Raw genomic sequence first — 18,205 nt, forward strand, 5'->3', positions numbered from 1 at the left:
TTTATGTGTGAGCCCACAACACTATCTCTCTCATATCACTCTCAGATATTTCTTAGTAATAAAAGCAGAAAGGCCTCAGGACCCATTTCAATAGTCCAGCCAACAACTCCTCTAAGTGTTCTCTTTGTAATGGCTTGGATACAATCATTTTAAATGGTCTCCTTGATTTCCTGCTGTTCAAAATTTGCAAGCGGAAAAAACAAGATGGGCCACTATCTCACCCCACCCTGCTCTACATGACTGAAAGGTTCAGCTATCATGTATAAGCTTATTTTCTTTTTCTTTCAAAACCTATTTTGGCTGAGAGCCATTTTTGCTAGCATTTCAAAAGCCATTTTGTGCTGAACTGAATGTGACCAATGAGCCATGTTATTACATGTTATTTACAGCTTATTTGACATATTATCATCATGGAGGAATAAAATTAGCTTGTTCTGAAGGTTCACTTTTATTTCTACTTTTATACAAACAAACTAGCCTTTCAAAATTGTAAGCCAGCTAGGTATATTGTTAATGCTTACATCCAGGCCAGTTCTCTAAGAGTCAAAAACTGCTAACTCCATTCGATTCAACACACACTGTATATTGGTCATCTGTGCACAGGAAGTATCTAACGGCATTTGAACCTTTTACAAACAAACAAACAAATAAATAAATAAATTCTTAGCAACTGTTTCAAAACTGTAACTTGGAGGTATTCAACTCAAATTTGTAAAATTATTGCATTCAAAGAAACTAACATGGACTAAATAGCACCAGCATCCAACTGTTATCCATTAAAGATTGGTTTATGGCTATAAATAAAACAACCTATAAAAGTGTTAGTACTTTGTTTTGTAGTGGTGTTTCATCATATCACATATGATTAGTGCCATTTTGCTACTGATATTGACAAACATTTTGTAAAAATCAAGCCAGAGAGGGAAAATAAAATGAAAATCTTTGAAAATTTAATGTCTAATGGCCTATAGCTAGTATGTGCTCAGATGAATATGGTGGATCGGAAGCAGATCTCTTTTTGGTTAGAGTGGGTGGGGGTGGGACAGGTGTGGACCAGGCAACCCAGAGAAAACCCTCCCAAAGAGAAACCAGGGTTCAGGATCTATTCAGGGACCCTGGAGCTGTCAGATGGCAATGATACCAATTGTGTTACTGTGACACACACATTTAAACACACACACTAATTGCCTAAATCATACATTCAAATGTCCATTGCAATTAGTGTGGTTACTATTATTCCATCATTATAATTTAGTATTACTGCCCCAGGGATAAACACATCTGAATGCAAGCACATAGTGTCCTACTGAACATGTCCTGAACTATTGAACCTCATTTTTGCCAATAGAAATACATTACAAACAGCATAAGTAAATCAGGAAAAAAGTGAAAAGCAAAATCACATTGTTTAAATGATTTATTCCTTCTTGTTCATCTTCAACCTGATCAGAATTGTAGTTAATCAAGAGGAGCAGTGGGAACAGTGGGTGTAAGGCAGAAATGCATCTACTGGAAAGGACATCAGTCCACTGCAGGTCAATATGCACATACATTACACAATCAGTCATACCCAAGGCTAGTTTAGACCTACCAGCATGTAACTGATAAAATATATATAACTTGAAAGATAAAATAATAACTATAGGTTCCCAATTCCTTTTCAGCCTTTGTTTTTCTTCTTCTTTGTTATTTACTTTGCCTTTGTGCAATCTAATATGCAAGTGATGGAAAACATGGACTCACAGATCTTTTTTTTTTTTCCGAAACCTCATATTGTCGCAGTCGTTCTGGTGAGATGATATTTCTCTGTATTCCTTTTTATCTGCACCAGCGCGTCACGCTTTGTGGTTGATAAGGGAGGAAATGCAGTGACAGTCACAACACAGACTGGCATTTCAGCAGGCCAAGGTTGTAGTAAAAGTTCAGACAGAGTAATTGGTGTGTAACACTTAGAATTCAGCCACCCCCTGCAGAACACTGAGAGAGCAAGACAAAACAAAACTGTAGCCGAATGTAATAAAACCAACATGCTGTGTGCATAGATCAATGTAATGATTTCCCCAATTGCCAAATGTCACCATACAAAAGAGTGATAGGCTCATTACAAATAGGATGAAATTATCATTCTGCAAATGGTGCTCAGACCTACTGCCAGTCATGTCTGTTACCCACAGTGAAAAGTGCAATTAGCTTCTGTCTGGCTTTTGTCATATGTCACTGTATTAAATGTGTAAATACAGAACTAGCTGAGTCTGAGAATTGTTGTTATTTAGCGCACAGAAAGTTGTGTCAACTTGGATATTATTTCAAATTCTTTTTCATATAAAATATTAAGTGACTGCTATTATATCCACCACAAATGTATATTTACTCAACTATGAGATAATGATTTTTATCCCATGAGGAGCTGGAGGTAAAGTTTGAAGAAAAATCACCAGCAAGGTGCTGACTCTTCAGTCCTTGTCCTAGCATAAGCGTTCCCAATCTGTTTGGGAAAACAACAGCAAATAGACAAACTTTTTATGAGTTTAAGCCTTCACCAACTGACATTTTTTAAATTCCAGGTTTATAATATAAGCCTACTGTAACATTTGGGCATTTTATGATTGTAGGATACATATGCATAATGTAGGTGACTAAAAACAAAGTAGTATTTCTTGCATTGATTTACTAATCTAGTGAAAAGTGTTGTTATAGGAACATCCACAGTGATGTGGTAGTGGAAGTGGTGTCCAAACATTTGTTCACACATCTTTCGTACAACTGGGCGATTTAAAAGCAGCATCCACTAGATGGCACGTCAGACTGAAAACATCCCTGTCCATCAGGTTTCCAAGTTGAATTGTAAAACGATTTGATTCACCATAAAGTTAAACACAACACAGAGCTCTGTCTCTCTTGAAATGTTCTGAACCATCCATAATTATTGCAATGGGTTGTGTCTCAAATCAAGACCTCTGGTTTTATCCCACTAGCTATAATGGGAAAACCAGTTAGTGTTATGCTACGTTCACACATACAGTGATTTTATCACTGCAGGTCTCCTGTCGCTGTACTGTGAAGTTGCCAGTAGGTGTTCCTACTACTGGTTTCCATAGTAATAATGTTTATCAGTTGGTGGCACAACTAGCATTACATTTGACAACAGATCAGTTTTCTTGCTGCTAAAATTAAACATTCTGGAGGGAGAGCTTTTGTGTCTAAAATTCAGCAGTGTATATTTCCGTCATACAAGTTGAAGGAGAAGCAGTGTGTGTGCTCTTTGCCACGGATCACATAAACTCTGCTGTCTTTAACTCTATTACTAGTTGCTGCATCGTGTCACTCAATATTTGCAGAAAGTTACACTTTTCTCATCTTTGTTCTGTTGCTGAACACGCCCAGATCTAGTCACCGGAAGCTGCCGGCTATAATTGAAAATGAATGATCTCGGGTTGCTTTGTTGCTGCGACTCTCTTTATGTGTAAACAAAGCATTAGTACCCAATGGTCCAAGAATAGTACATAAATATACAATTTGAAACAGAACTCTAGTAGAGGTGGAAGGATGGGGGATTTTTTCAGTGCAATGTATCAGGAAAGTGAAAAAAAAAAAAAATCATATATTTAAACGTGGTTGTCTGCATGTGATTCCCAGGAACATTTCAAAATATTAGACACAATCCATCTTTTATAGTTCTAATATTGAAGCAAAAGGGAAGATTTTCTCATGGCCCCATTTGTAAATCAAGCAACTCGAAAAGCATCTTGCGTGAAAAAGACAAAATGTGGTTCTGAGGAGAAAAGCTACATAAGTGGTATATACACAGTCAGAGAATATTCTCTGTGTTAACTGCACTTCCCCAAGCAACTAAACTCTGAAGGTTGATTTAGTGAAATTAGAAGGCCTAATATATGGCCTTGGCTGGTGAGCGAATGATCCAGTCTCTAAAAATGTTACCCTGACAGCAAATTTATTCAGTATTTAATAGTGAATAAATGTCAAGGATTTTCTAAGGATTTTCTATAATACAGAGTCAAACAATGGTCAGATGTTCTGTCTGTCTAGTTTATCTATTTAGCAACGGTTATATATTAATCCTCTTTGAAAAAAAGAACTATTCCTTTGTATTTAATCGCCATCACAAAGACTGACACTGAACTTGAAATTTGAGTAGTGAGGTAGGTGGAAAAAATATGATATGAATAAACAAAGGAATAACGCTGTAGACATTAGTAGCCCTGGGTAAATGCTGTAGGCTTGTGATAAATATCTAATAAAGCAACATTACTGAATAGTCTAGTATAAACTACTTACTTTGAGAAACTTATTTAGATAATTTTTTTCATTACTAAGGTTTCATTTAGAGAAACTTTCTTATGTTTAGTAAATTGGAACATTTTTGTTTATGACTGACTGAAACAAGCTTTTGCAAATTTCAGGATTAGTTAAGTCACATTGCAGGTGTGAAATTAAAGACTTGCATAGGCACTGCCCGGTATTTGCACGTTTATCTAAAAAAGGCCCAATTTGCATATTCATTACACTAAGTCAACAATGCAACATGGACAAGCCATACTATAATTTAATATTAGCAGTGCTTCCTGCACACTTAATGCTTCTGTCTAGTAGAATTTCTGTCTGTAACAGAAAGGATTTCAAGTAGAACGATTTTTGGACTCTAAGAACTGATTATATGATAAACCCTCAGAGAACACATGTAACACCTTGTTGGATGAGTTGAAAATCTCTGTTTTGACAACCTATTTTCTGTATTTTGATTTTGTGTAGGAGGTCAAAATTGGACCCAGAACCTGCGTAGTAAGAACTGTCAGAGCCAGAGCATGTACTGAAGATACGGCCAATCAGACAGTGTGTCCACCTCTTGCTTGCCCATATCGGTAATGAACAAGTCTATTCATGATGCCAGGAGTGCAGTAAGTGACAGGCATAGGGCAAGCGCAAAAGGTTAAGATGACACATTGTTATTAATTAATAAGTAAGATATTTCTAATGCTTGGCTCACACCTACATGGTTGGAGGTTCGATTCCCATCTCTGCCCTGTTTGTGCAGAGCTTGCATGTTCTGCCTTTGCTTCAGGGGTTTCCTCTGGGCACTCTAATTTCCTCACCCAGAACAAAGACATACGGTGTAAGCTGATTGACGTCTCAAAACTGACTGTATTCTGTGAGTGTGTGTGTGTGTGCGATTGTACACTGCAATGTATTGGCACCCTGTCCATGGTGTCCAGATAGGATCCAGGCTCCCTGTGACCCTGTGTACAGTAAATGGATGAATAGATGAAGAGGTTGCTAAAGTGTAGTCATATAATATATTGATTTTACTGTCATCATGAAAGATATTTGAGCTATAATTTGCTAGATGATGTAAGCTAATTTGTCATAAAAATCAGAGTAATGTAAGTATATAATGTAGTTCGCAATGTACCAATTGCAAATATCCTGGTAAAAAACAGCCAGCATTTACACTCATCACATTTTTTAAGAAAATTGCTGCTCTTATGCTTTTAATCTAGTTCTAACATCTGCAAAAAGTTTCCAATCTGAATGGAGAAATGTGCTCTTTTATGTTCTGCTTGTGCTGCTGATGGAGTCCATTTTTAAAAGGTTGTAACTGGCTAATCTAGCTTCTTAAATGAACAGGTTGTTCACATAATTGATTTCAATAAGATGTTAAATTTTAAATCAAATCATATTATATTGGTCACACACAACCATGCACAGTATGATGTGCGGTGAAATGTTTTTAAATCTGGGTGGTGGTCTTAAAACATCTAGTTACACTATTAGTAACTAGATAAACTAGTAAACATCCATTACTTGAAATGGAATAAAGAATTTTAAAAACATATAAAAATAAACATATAAATGAGGAAAGGTGTGATGATGTATGATCTGTATGTGGTATAAAGTACAGATATGTGCAGTTTTTGTGCAACAATGATCTATCAACCTCAAGCTGAGGTATGTACAATAAAAAAAGGCTATAATATAATACAAATATTTATAAATAAGGTATATGTCATTTGTATTTACAGGAATGTTGGCTGTGCAGTGTTGTGCAAAGAAATCTAACCTCTGTATTTGAAATGTGTGTGTATAATAATGTAATAATTGTTTAATTCCAAATGTTAGGGAAGAAAAGGAAAAAATAAGTGTTAATAAAAAGTGTGTGTATAAATAGTCTTGGGTGCTGTCCAGATTGTGGGCCTGAATGGCCTACAGGATAAAGCTCCTCCTCATTCCCTCTGTGTTTGCTTTCAGGGAGCAGAACACCTGACCACAACAGAGAAAAGAGTCAATTTTTAGGATGGCTGAGGTCCGTCATTATCTTCCTGGCCTTGGTCCAGCACTGCTTAGTTTAGATAGACTGCATCTACAGCCCTGGAGGTCAGGGAGCTTAGTTTGGATGGTGTGCTCGGCTGATCGCACCACCCTCTGGAGAGCCCTCCTGTCCTGCTTGATGCTGTTCCCTTGCCAGGCTGAGACATTTCCTGTCAGGATGCTCTCGATGGTATAGGTGTAAGTTCCTTAGCACCACAGAGGGCAGTCTAAAGTCCCATAACCATCTACGGTGGTAAAGATGCAGAAATGCCTTCTTTACTAAAGTAGTAATGTGACAGACCCATGACAGGTTCTGTGTGATGTGAACACCAAGGTACCGGAAACTGTCCACACTTCTCTCTTGCTTCATGTCCACTATCCATTTTTTTGACTTGCTGACTTTGAAGAGGAGGTTGTTCTTCTTTTAATATTCAAATTGAATGGATATTATGACACCTAGATATGTAATTTTCATATTCCTTTTGATGTGTTTCACTTTGCCAGTGTTTTCTAGTAGCTATCCATCTAATGAATGAGCTAAATCATGCCTCAAAATGAACCACCTACCAGAAAAACTGCAAAGAATTCCCAGAGGGTCTGTTAGCACAGTTTACAACAGAGCAAAACATTGTAAATCCTTAAAGGATGTCTGTAAAATTTTTAAGGACATCTCTCAGTTGTAAGAGCTTCAGGTATTTGTTGTAAAGTCCATGTAGTTGATGCTTCGAGTAGCACAAAAGAAAAATGTTTGCTCTTTCATTCTGAGATCCCAAGTTCGAATCCTGATGATATTGCAGCCATCTCTTGCCAGGAGCCAAAGACAACTAAACTGTGCTTTCAGGGAAAGGGCTGGCATTCTCTCTCCTCTGTCAGTCACAGCAATACTAGCCAGTCATGTCTGTAAGCTTATGCTTATATGGGCAGACAGAGCTTTTCTATATTGATAGTGCTATTACATCATCCCCTGAAATTGCATCAGCTCAAAAGTTACATGAGATTGAAAAAGATGCCTTCTGATATCAGAAAGATCTCTGATTAGGGGGAATTTAACAAATAATGGAAGAAAAAAAAAGCATGTGAGGCTCGACTCTCAGTTGAGCGCATCCCAAAACTTTCAATCATCTCATCAACTTTATTTATCGTCAAACAACTCCTATATTTTTCATACTGTAAAATATTGGGGGAGATATCAGGGCCAAGTGAATTTGTAAAAATGACAGAAATCTACTACTGTAAACAATTTGTGTAAATTTGTCTTGTTCTCCATTCTCTGTAATAGGAAGGGGCGGGGTTAAAAATTATGCTGCAGTCAGCCACTAGAGGGCCTCAGGGAAATTTAGAGTTTTTCTTTGACACAATCCACCACTATTTACAGTCATTGAGTACATGGTATAAATTCTCCACTTCTATTCAAAAATGAATGTCAATAAACAATATTGCGTAATGTAATAATAATATTAATTAAAGAAGAAACAACAGATAAACAACAGTTGAAAACCTCGGATAAAAGCTTATAAAAATTACCCATATGATAAGTGAGGTAGTAGACTCTTGCTTAAGCTAGAACATCAAAAACAGGTGATGTGCATGTAGAGGCTGAAAACAAGTGTGTGTAATAAGTGTGGGATTTATGGAGGATAATCCAAGGATCACTGTCATAATCCATAGTAGGGGTCAAATAACAGGCAGGTAGCATCAAATAAGGAATATTCACAATCAGAAACACAATGAGAAGAACAAAACCAACCACAAAGACCACAGCTTACTACCTCATGCTAAAACAGACAAGGCTTTATAGGAAGAAACAAAGTGACAAATTCATCAAGGCTTAACATAGAGCACTTAGACAAAAGGAAGAATCCTATGACAGGATATGACAGGACAGAGAAAGAGATTAGACTAGAATCAAAGCAAATGCACATGGCCAGACACAAGCATATGACATAAACGCAAAACGATAGAGACCAACATTTGCCATGCTGGAGTACACTGACAATGGGAATTTGTGGCTGAATATGTGCAGTCTTTTTGTTCATGTTTAGAAGACCTTACATGCTCATATGCCATTTTGCTCAGTGACAGGAGATGCAGCTTTGAAACAAGTGGTCAATAAGTGATGCTGCATTCAAAATAATGCTTCAGTGAGTCTCATTTGGTAAATATATTACACATTGATTCTTACTCCCTCTATAATTAAATTCAACACCCTACATCACACTGCCAGTGAGTGCCCTTTTCACAACTTATCAATGTTTATGATAACAGTTTATTTTTATTTATTTTTAATTTTTTTAATTACTAAAATAACTATTACAGTAACTCACACTCTGTTATACTGTATAGTGTTGCTAGTCTGAGCAGTGACCTACTAGCAACATTTCTTGTGTATTTTTAGCATTTTTATTTGAGTACTGACTCTGGAGTTTGCCGTTACTTCTTGTTTCTGGACTCTAGACACTAGTTGCTTGATTTCTCACCTCATATTCCCTGTCATCCTGTACTGTTTTTGGATGCTGCTTGTAAAGTCACCGTGTTTCTCTTGAGTACCTATGCATGGTTACACAACTATTGTGGTAACAGCAATACACGAAGAGTTAAAGTAAAATGTACGAGTAACCAGTATCGGTTATTTTCAACATGAAGAGAACTAAATGTGCATGACCCATAACCATTAATTTAGCAAAATGTTTACCTGTTTTTTCTTGTTGGTACAAAGAATGGTGCAAAGAAAGGGATGTCTCTGTTGAAACACCATGCACAATTACCAATTTATTTAGTCTCCATCTTCAGTAGAGAGTGACAGAAGTGTGGCAAAACATCCCATCAAATGCCAAGATCTTAAAGGTAAGTGCCACCTGGAACATTAACCTGTCTATCTCATACTTATTTCTAGTCAGCTGGGATAGCTATATGTCTGTCAGCACTATTAAGAGCATGTAGAGTGAAAAGCACCCGTCAAACGCACTAATCCCAGCAGTGTCCCAGATTAAATTTAATCTAAACCTGATTAGTGCTGCTTACAATACGAAACGCTTCCAACGTGATAGGTACCTTTTGTTCCAGTCATGTAAAATTATACATGATCCAGTAAAGCACTGATCTTCTTTCTTTGACAGCTGTATTAGTGCGTAATCCTAGAAAGTACGTGCAGTTCTCAGCTACATACCTCCATACATAATAGGTCTGAATTACTGATTTAAAATTTCCAATACTCAGTGTGAATACATATACCGAAGCTGTCCTAAATTACAGCCCATTAGACTCATTACTTAGCATTAATCAATATAGCACACACAGTCTGAATTGACATGGCTTCCTTGGGGAGTCTTAGCTATTAAGTGAGTGTAGTTTGTGTGTTTAAACTCTGAACCTGCTGATTGCAAATCAGGTCTGAACCTCCCAGTCAGAACTCATGGTGATAAGGTGAACCTGTGTTACACAGTCTGCTACTGCTGCACATTTTCCCAATTACATTTATGGGGACATTCGAAATGGAAACCATCCGTTTTTTTACAGCTTAATTAAACCTTAAAAGTTAATCTGCCTTAGATTTGTATTTTATTTACATAATCGTTTTAATTTAACCAAGTTCACGGGAAGGGAAATCCATTAAGGCCTCATTCTGCTGGCAGAGATAAAGTTATTATTCAGGTTGAAGTCTTCCTGCCCTAATTATATCATCAGGTCTGCCATGAATATTTCCATGCAGATGTAAGACCCAAACACTATTATGTGTGTTTATGTCCAGCCACCGGCTGATAAAATCAGCAATACAAGAATATATTTACATATAAATAAAAAACAGATCCAATTAAACTGAGGTTTATTGCCCTGGCTGTACATCACTGTCCATAGAAATGGGCAGGTAATAACACTGCCAGTTTAGTGACAGATATTCAAATGGTAATCAGAATAAATGCAGGAATTATTTATGCTGTAACCTTTTCGAGAATGTGACTCAAATAAAGCCATTAACATCATTTGCAATCAATCCATCCATCAATCTAGTCTTGACCAAGTATAATCCAAAGTATACTGAATGAGTACAAAACCTGAAGATGTTTCCAAGTTACTAAAACTTAACATTAATCACTGCAAAGTGCCATCTGTAAACCTGACCTGATTTTAATTGTAAACTGCCAAAAGTGATGGCCATGGTGTAACTGCTGGAGTTTAACTGAGCAAATGATATATTCTTCGCAAAATCCATATTGGTTCAGGTTCTGAATTCTGAGGTAAATTACTGCCTTTGACAGCAAAGAGAGACTGAAAAGGAGACAAAGAGATTTAATCCAGCCGCAATTTCTTACTCTTTCTCTAAAAGCAGGCTGCTGCACATTTTGCTGACATTGAAATGAAGGTAAAGGCCACAATGAAGCAGGCAGTTACAATCATTCATGAAGACAAATAATTTAACATACTTTAAAACAAATCTTCTTCTGCTCTTTGTTAGTTCAGTAACATGTTGTGCTGTTTTGACATTGTACAGTGACTGAAAAGGGGCAATAAATACAAAACCAGTGTGTATAATCAGAGGAGAATGTGCTGCCATCCACAGGACAACAGAATAAAATCAGCCTCAGAGCAGACTCTGGGACTGCAGAAGACTGAAAAAGGGATCTGGGAAAAGGTGTTAACACAACGCAGAATTTACATCAACCAAACATATTTCATAAAATGGAGAACATCTCACATTTAACATAATTTTCCCCACAGATTTTCACCCCCATTTTTCTCCCCAGTTTTGGTCACATTCCAATTCCCAACCACCAGCCCGCTCCTCCCACTTCACACAACAGCTACCGACTGGGAAGGGTGAAAGCTAGCACATGCTTTCTTTGAGATACATGCAGTCTTTCAGCAGCATCTTTTGTAACTGTTGTCCATGCTTCATCACAGGGCAAGCACAACAGTGTTTCCAACACTTTTCACATTATGTTATAGACTATTTTGCTTATACTGTGATTTACTGTGAATATTTGTACATCAAGTTACACAGTATATGAAGAAGGAAGATTTTTCAAGATACTAATAGAAGATAAAATAGAATTTGAGTTATTTCATCATTTAAAATTATCTAAAAATCCCACATCTTTGGTCACAAACTAACATATTACACATTACACAAAACAGCAGGGTTTCTATAAAGAACACAGACAAATAAAGCAGTGGAAGTAAAAAGGCATGAAGTCGTACTGCTGGAATACATTTTATTTGACTTTTATTACTTATAAATATGACTTGTCACAAGTAGTTTTTTTTTAGACCTAATTAGTAACTTTATACATCTTTATAAAAAACTTTATTAAAAAAATTCTACTTAGACTTTTTGAGCAGATGCTTTCAGCTGTCCTGCACTTAGTAAGTGCATAAAGCCTAAGCATAATGCATAAGTGCATAAAACCTAGACACGAAGGAAACGGGTACTGATGGAACAATTCACTTTTATTATTTATAAATATTGCCAAGATGAATGTTTAAAATAAAGAACATGTAAGTGAAACAATGGGGAAAAACAACGGTGATCAGTGATTGGTCAATAGGAACATCGATTCATGCAACACAACTAGAAAACACAGTCAAGGTAAATCTGTCTTTTTTTATATATTTTAAATTCACTAAATAGGTCTAAACATCTGCCAAATATAGTGACAAAGTCTCAAATATATTAACACTAATGATAACACACTCAGAGAAGTGCAGAGAAATGCACTGTCTGCTCTGTTTTGCATACATGAGTTCACAGATGCCTGTGATTGGCTAGTGCCTCTGTGATTGACAGAGGAGACAGTGTATGACGTCCTTCCTACCTAGACATCTTGGCCAAATTTCCTTGGCCATGGATGGCTGGGGTATCATCAGGACTCTAACTCACGATCAAGAGGGTAATAATCTTTGCCTAATGATCTAATCACACATTAAATCATTAGGCAAAGACACAACAAGTCATGTATCAAAATGAAATCTGCAAAATTTCATTTATGTGTGCAATCCCATTAGCATGTGACACAATGGCAGTTCATTTGGACTTTATTAAAGCATAAATCTCCGAGCTCCACAAATTTGTCCTCCATCTGTAGTCTACAGCACATATGGAGTATCTCTTTAAGGAAAAAGCTTAGTGACTCTCTGGAGCTTTGTAGCAAGCTCATGTTTAGACCTCATGAGAACATGCAGTTGTTAAAGAACAAACTGTTTTGGATGTCAGGAAAAGGTTTGCCTGGAAGGTTCAGTCTATTACCCAGCCTTAAGTATACATCATGAATTTGTACAACAGTCTCCTCTCTCAGCTAAAGCAAGGGCAATGCTTGTGCCTGTCCTTAGGGGACTCTGAGAAGAAGAGGGCTAATCTCACAGGAAAGTGAGCCTAGGAGTTTGATTGATTATGGTTTCTTATTGTCCATCGCTGCCTGAATGTGCTTGTAAGCTTTTGATTTCTATAGCACATAAGCTCCTCTGTGATCACAGCTAGCTCTCATATAGCATAAATTATTTTTGAACTACTGAACTACTGTCTACCATGTTTTTTTCATTATTAAATGCTAATTTCTGCACAAATACTTTGCTTATAACACACAAGGCTGTAAAATGTAAACATGAGCTCAGTGATGCAGGTCTGTTCTCATTAGAGCAAATTATCTGATAACAATTTAGCAAGTGTTTTTATTTCTCATTTGAATCACTGCATGTTTTATCAGGTATGACTCTACTACAGAAAATATCTCTCAAGATCTCTCAATCCTCTTCAAGTGATTCAGGTGTTAAAAGCTTAGGGTTTATGTCTAAAATGTCTTTTATCCTCAAGGTAATGTTTTTTTCATGTTCTATTCTTTCTTCCCAGCTGAAATGAAAAGGATTTAAAAACAGACAGTAATACTTTCCATTAGAAATCATAATTCAACTGTACATTTGTCCATCTTTTCATTAATTAATTCATTCATTCATTCATTCATTCATTCATCTTCAATAGCCTTCAATAATCTTTAATATTTTATCATGCTCAGTGTCACAGCAGATCTAAGGCTGATTCCCTGCAACACTGGATATGAGGTGAGAATGCATATAAAACAATTAGATTTAATTGAGTTTTAATGACTTTCAAAATGTTTTAATGGCTTGACTGTTAAAGGTTAACCAACATTTAGTGATTGTATCAAGGGTGGGCATTTCCATACATTAGCATGATGGCCTGCTATTAGCATTTACACAATGTGGCTGTGTCTAGCATTATTTATTAAAACTTTTCAGAGTGGGTTTGTTCTGGACATACAGATTGTTCTGGACATACAGGTCCTAATCTATATTCTGTTTCCTGGCATGAACATGACAGATATAAACCTACACTGCTAACTGCTGACCTCCAACATGACTTGCTTTAATCCCTTGTCCGCACATGTGATATCCATGCAGTGTAAAAAAAAAAAGTATAAAGGAATAGAATAAAAGAAATTAAGGATAAAGGAAACAATGGAATTGTGCCTCATATACTTCATATACAGTGTAGTGTGTGTGTGTGTGATGCTGTGTATGCAGGTGTGTCAGGTGCAGCAGCATCTCTAGGGATAAACATCCTAGGGAACACAGACTGTGGTGGGAATACACTCTGGATGGGATCGCAGTCCATCACAGCTTGCAAACACACACTCACACCTACATCACTAATACACATACCAACATGTTTTTAGAAGGTGAGAGGACACTGGAGACCCCAAAGGAGACCCATGCAGACATGGGAAGAGTGTACAAAATTCTACACAGGAAGAAACCCAAGCTCAGGACAAATCAGGGATCATGGGGCTGTGAGGCAGCAAAGTTACCTGCTGGGCCACAGTGCTAACCTTAATTATACATCAGCACAACCATTTAATGTACTGACATGGTAGGGTCAAGAAAAGATTGCACTGTATGTAATATAAATAACATATGATCAGAAAAAAAGGTTTTAAGCATTATTATTAGTAGTATCTTCCTTTTGTATATTCCTTGTCTGTTTTGAATAATGTATAGTAGGGTCACTGTGTGAATGACCTTCTGAAGTGGCCAGTAAAACGTTTTTCACACTTTAGCTATTTCCACACATATTCAAATATTTTTTGAGGTTTTTATTCATGCACTTCTTCATGTCAAGCTCCAGTATACTCAATCCAGTCTCACTCATATTATCTAAACCGCTTTTAAGAAGTATGGCTGACTACTCAATATTATACATAAAGTTTACCTACTTGCTCCTGACCCATGAACTACAACCCTTTTTATGCTAAAGTATTGAAAGTTTTTTAGTTAAAAAAGGACATATTTGAACTTTCTCACTCTCCAAGTATGCACCCATCAGTGACCCATCTATATTGTGCTTGCCATTTGCATGTAACACTCACACACAGGCCTTTAAGCAAATCTCACATGCTCACATGCTCATGAACTCATGTTCTATCTCATACACAGACAGGGAACAACTTAAAGAGAAAAACCAGTGTAATATTCTGTAGTAAGGGTCTGAGCACCATGAGCCACCAGAATAGCTACTATCTTCCTTCACACAGATCCTACAAGTCTCTGGAACTATACTGGAAATAATGAACCCCTTTCTTTCAAAAAATGTTGTTTTGATGATGATGGTGTTGAGTGTATTACATGATTCTCCTTTGAGTCCTCATGACCCATGGAAAGGGACATCCTGGAAGAGACTACTTTCAACAGGATTTAAATGGATTTCCCTCAGCATAACAGAACCGCAGTTTTTCCCCTTCACTTGTCACCCATTTATAGATATATAGATAGGGTATACTTTTTTTTACTTAAGTCTGTATACATATTCTAAACACTTAAAGGATCTATCCCGTATAGATTAACTGGAATATAATATATTAATTCATTTATCATATCATCCATTCTTTATATATTTCTCTACAACTGCTTTTCCGACAATGGCCATTGTTAGAGACTCATTACAAAGAACATAGAATTGAACTGAATATGGACAATAGAAAATTGTTATTTCCCTGCACGTGACATAATCACTGCTATTTTGAGGCCCGAATAAGGGACTGACTGCATCAATGTTATTGAGTCTGGGCTTCATTAAGAAGATTCATTTTCATTTATACGGATCGACTGCCCTAATACACTTGACTACATACAATGCATCTTCAACAAGCAGCAGCACAGCAGAACCCTGTGACATGCTGCATATGTCAAGCTAAGTTCTCTAGCTAACTACATTGCTGGGTAGTTTATCTCAGGGGCAAGTATTGCTAACGTTAGCAAATGTTAGTTAGTTAGCTGATATTGACTTACCCCTTTAAGCTGTAATGAGTTTTTCTCCTCCACCGGAATCCTGGGATTTATTACTAAATATAGACTGGGGGTCATGTAGGTCTGAAACATACTCTTAATACTGTTTCATTCATTGCAGAAATATGGAAAACAGCTGAATAACCTTTACCAAGTTCCTGTAGAAATCACAAAATCAAAAATCATCCAAGCTTGGAGAGCACAGAGCCAGCTTCGACTGTCAAGAAATTACTAGCTAATTATATAATTAATTAGTCTAAACATTTTGAGTGTTCATCCACCATAATTGCTTCTTCTTTCTTCACCTTTCTGTTCATATTCAGAATTTCTGCAGCACTTCAATTCTTTCCTTGGCTTAGTTTGTGCCTCGTATCTACAGGAAAACAGTGCACACAACTAAAAATACACACATTTGGTTCACTTTGTGCTGTTGGATTGATTCATGGCTGACTTGCTTTTTCTCTGAAATTGAACTATACTAGAGTTCACCTGGAACTGGAGTCAGACCACCTTGTTTAGATGGTCTCAGCCGAATTATTGTAATAGCTTAGTGGATAAGGTGTTGGACTACTGCTCGGAAGGTTGTGAGCTTGAATCCCAAGTCTGTCAAAACTACCCTTAACCCTCATTTGCTCAGTTGTATAAAATGCACCCTTCTCTGGATAAGGGCATCTTCCAAATGCCAGAACTGTAAACCTTTTATTACTGAAATGTAGCTTGGCTACTAACACTATGGCTTGCTGATCATTTGTGGAATGTCTAAAGTGCACACAAAATATAGTGTTTGGTTGCCATTGTTATAAACCTTTTCAATTATGCATAGAAAACAATAATAGTACCATTACTGTGATACATATACACATATTATACTAAACATATATTTAGATAGACATGGGTAAGTAATTATAGTATAGTATTACTGTACATGACTGAACGATATTTTTCAGTTAAAGTGTCTGTAATACATCTCCATTTTGACAGCATCCAAAGGTCAGTTATTCCTATGCAGCAGGTCAACTGGAAAAATGTCAATGCACAATGGCTTCCTCCTGCTGCTGTTCGTCAATGACCCCCCATTACCATAGGTGAAATCTGATGCATCTGTTAGTGTCACTACCACCTCCTTCCCTCCTCTTTATCAATTCTCCACTAGCCCTGTACACTCCAGTTCTCCAGCCTGTGACATTTGTGTCATTTTGTGCAGCTGTTGCTAATAACTGAGGTCACACACCTCACTGAGAAAGTCTAGATCCTGACATTTTCTCCACTAGCTGTAATATCCAATCATTGTGTTTCCAATAACACACAGGTCACCACCTACATTATTAAGCAGCCACTTGCCTTTTGTTACAAACACAATGCTTATAGAATCTCATTTTCAATAAAGAGGAGGGGTTGCTCAAAAATTGCACAGAGGGTGAGACAATAGAAAGAGGGATAAAGAGATGATGAAAGGGTAGAAAGAAGAAGGAGTGGCCTAATCATTTGACAATCATTTCGACTGAGTGATTTAAAGTGGAAATGCCATGCAGTAGACTCTACAAAGATAAATAAATAGATACAATTAGTACTAATTAGGGCAGAGTCAGCCAGTGACAATACCTGGGCTCTAGTGTTTACTGTATGAAAGTACATGTTTGTCATACTGTCCTTGTAAGGACCTTCCACTAATTATATAATTATAAATTCAGCTGATTAATAGTGTGTGTCTCATTCGAAGTCTACCCCTAACTTAAGCTTAAACCTCGTGGCTCTTTTAGTTTTTTAATAAGCTTTAAAAAAAAAGTCCTTGTAGTGCTCAGCCAAATGTCCACATGAGATCAAAACTGTCAGATATTCATATCCTTATGGGTACATTTGGTCCCCCAAGGACCAGATTGGTCCTACATCATCCCACATACTGTAGTTTACATCTCTTCTCCTCTCCATGTGCTGATTGCTGAGCTACAATCTAAACCACATTGTTCCTCCATTGTTCCAACTGATTTGAATATCTAAAGCCTTTTTCCCCACAAAACATCTAAGACTGAGAACATCATTAAACACTAGACATGTGACCATTTAGACTTCCATCTAACCAGCATTCATTTTAAACAAGGCAGTATAGTATAATTTAATAGTACTGTATTATTTCTGTATTTTGAGGAGTTTAAAAGAGATTGACTTGTAAAAAAAAGTATCAGAAAAAAAGTCTCAGAAAAAAATCTACTCATGAACAGACCCATAGGCCTCTAGAACATTACCCTAGTGAGTGACAAGCTGTCATTTGCATGGTTGAAAATGGTTCACCTTGTACTGATACTGAATTATAGTTTCCATGTGATTAATCAAATTGCAGCATGGCGAAGTGGATGGAGATGATGGACTGCTGTGCAACCCACTCCTTTTCTAAGTCTGAGTCTCATGAACTCCCAGTATGTGTGTGTGTGTGCATGCGTGGGTGTGTGCATGTGTGTGTGTGTCTGTGCATCTTTTGTCAACTCTCCTATTTCGTTTCCCTGCATCCTTTCATTGTCATTAATTGTATCCTTTAATGTGTTTGTAATGCTGAGATTCTGAATGAATTTGCTCTCTCTCTCTCTCTCTCTCT

Source organism: Hemibagrus wyckioides, linkage group LG06 (assembly GCF_019097595.1).
Source record: "Hemibagrus wyckioides isolate EC202008001 linkage group LG06, SWU_Hwy_1.0, whole genome shotgun sequence".
NCBI classification, from domain to species: Eukaryota; Metazoa; Chordata; class Actinopteri; order Siluriformes; family Bagridae; genus Hemibagrus; species Hemibagrus wyckioides.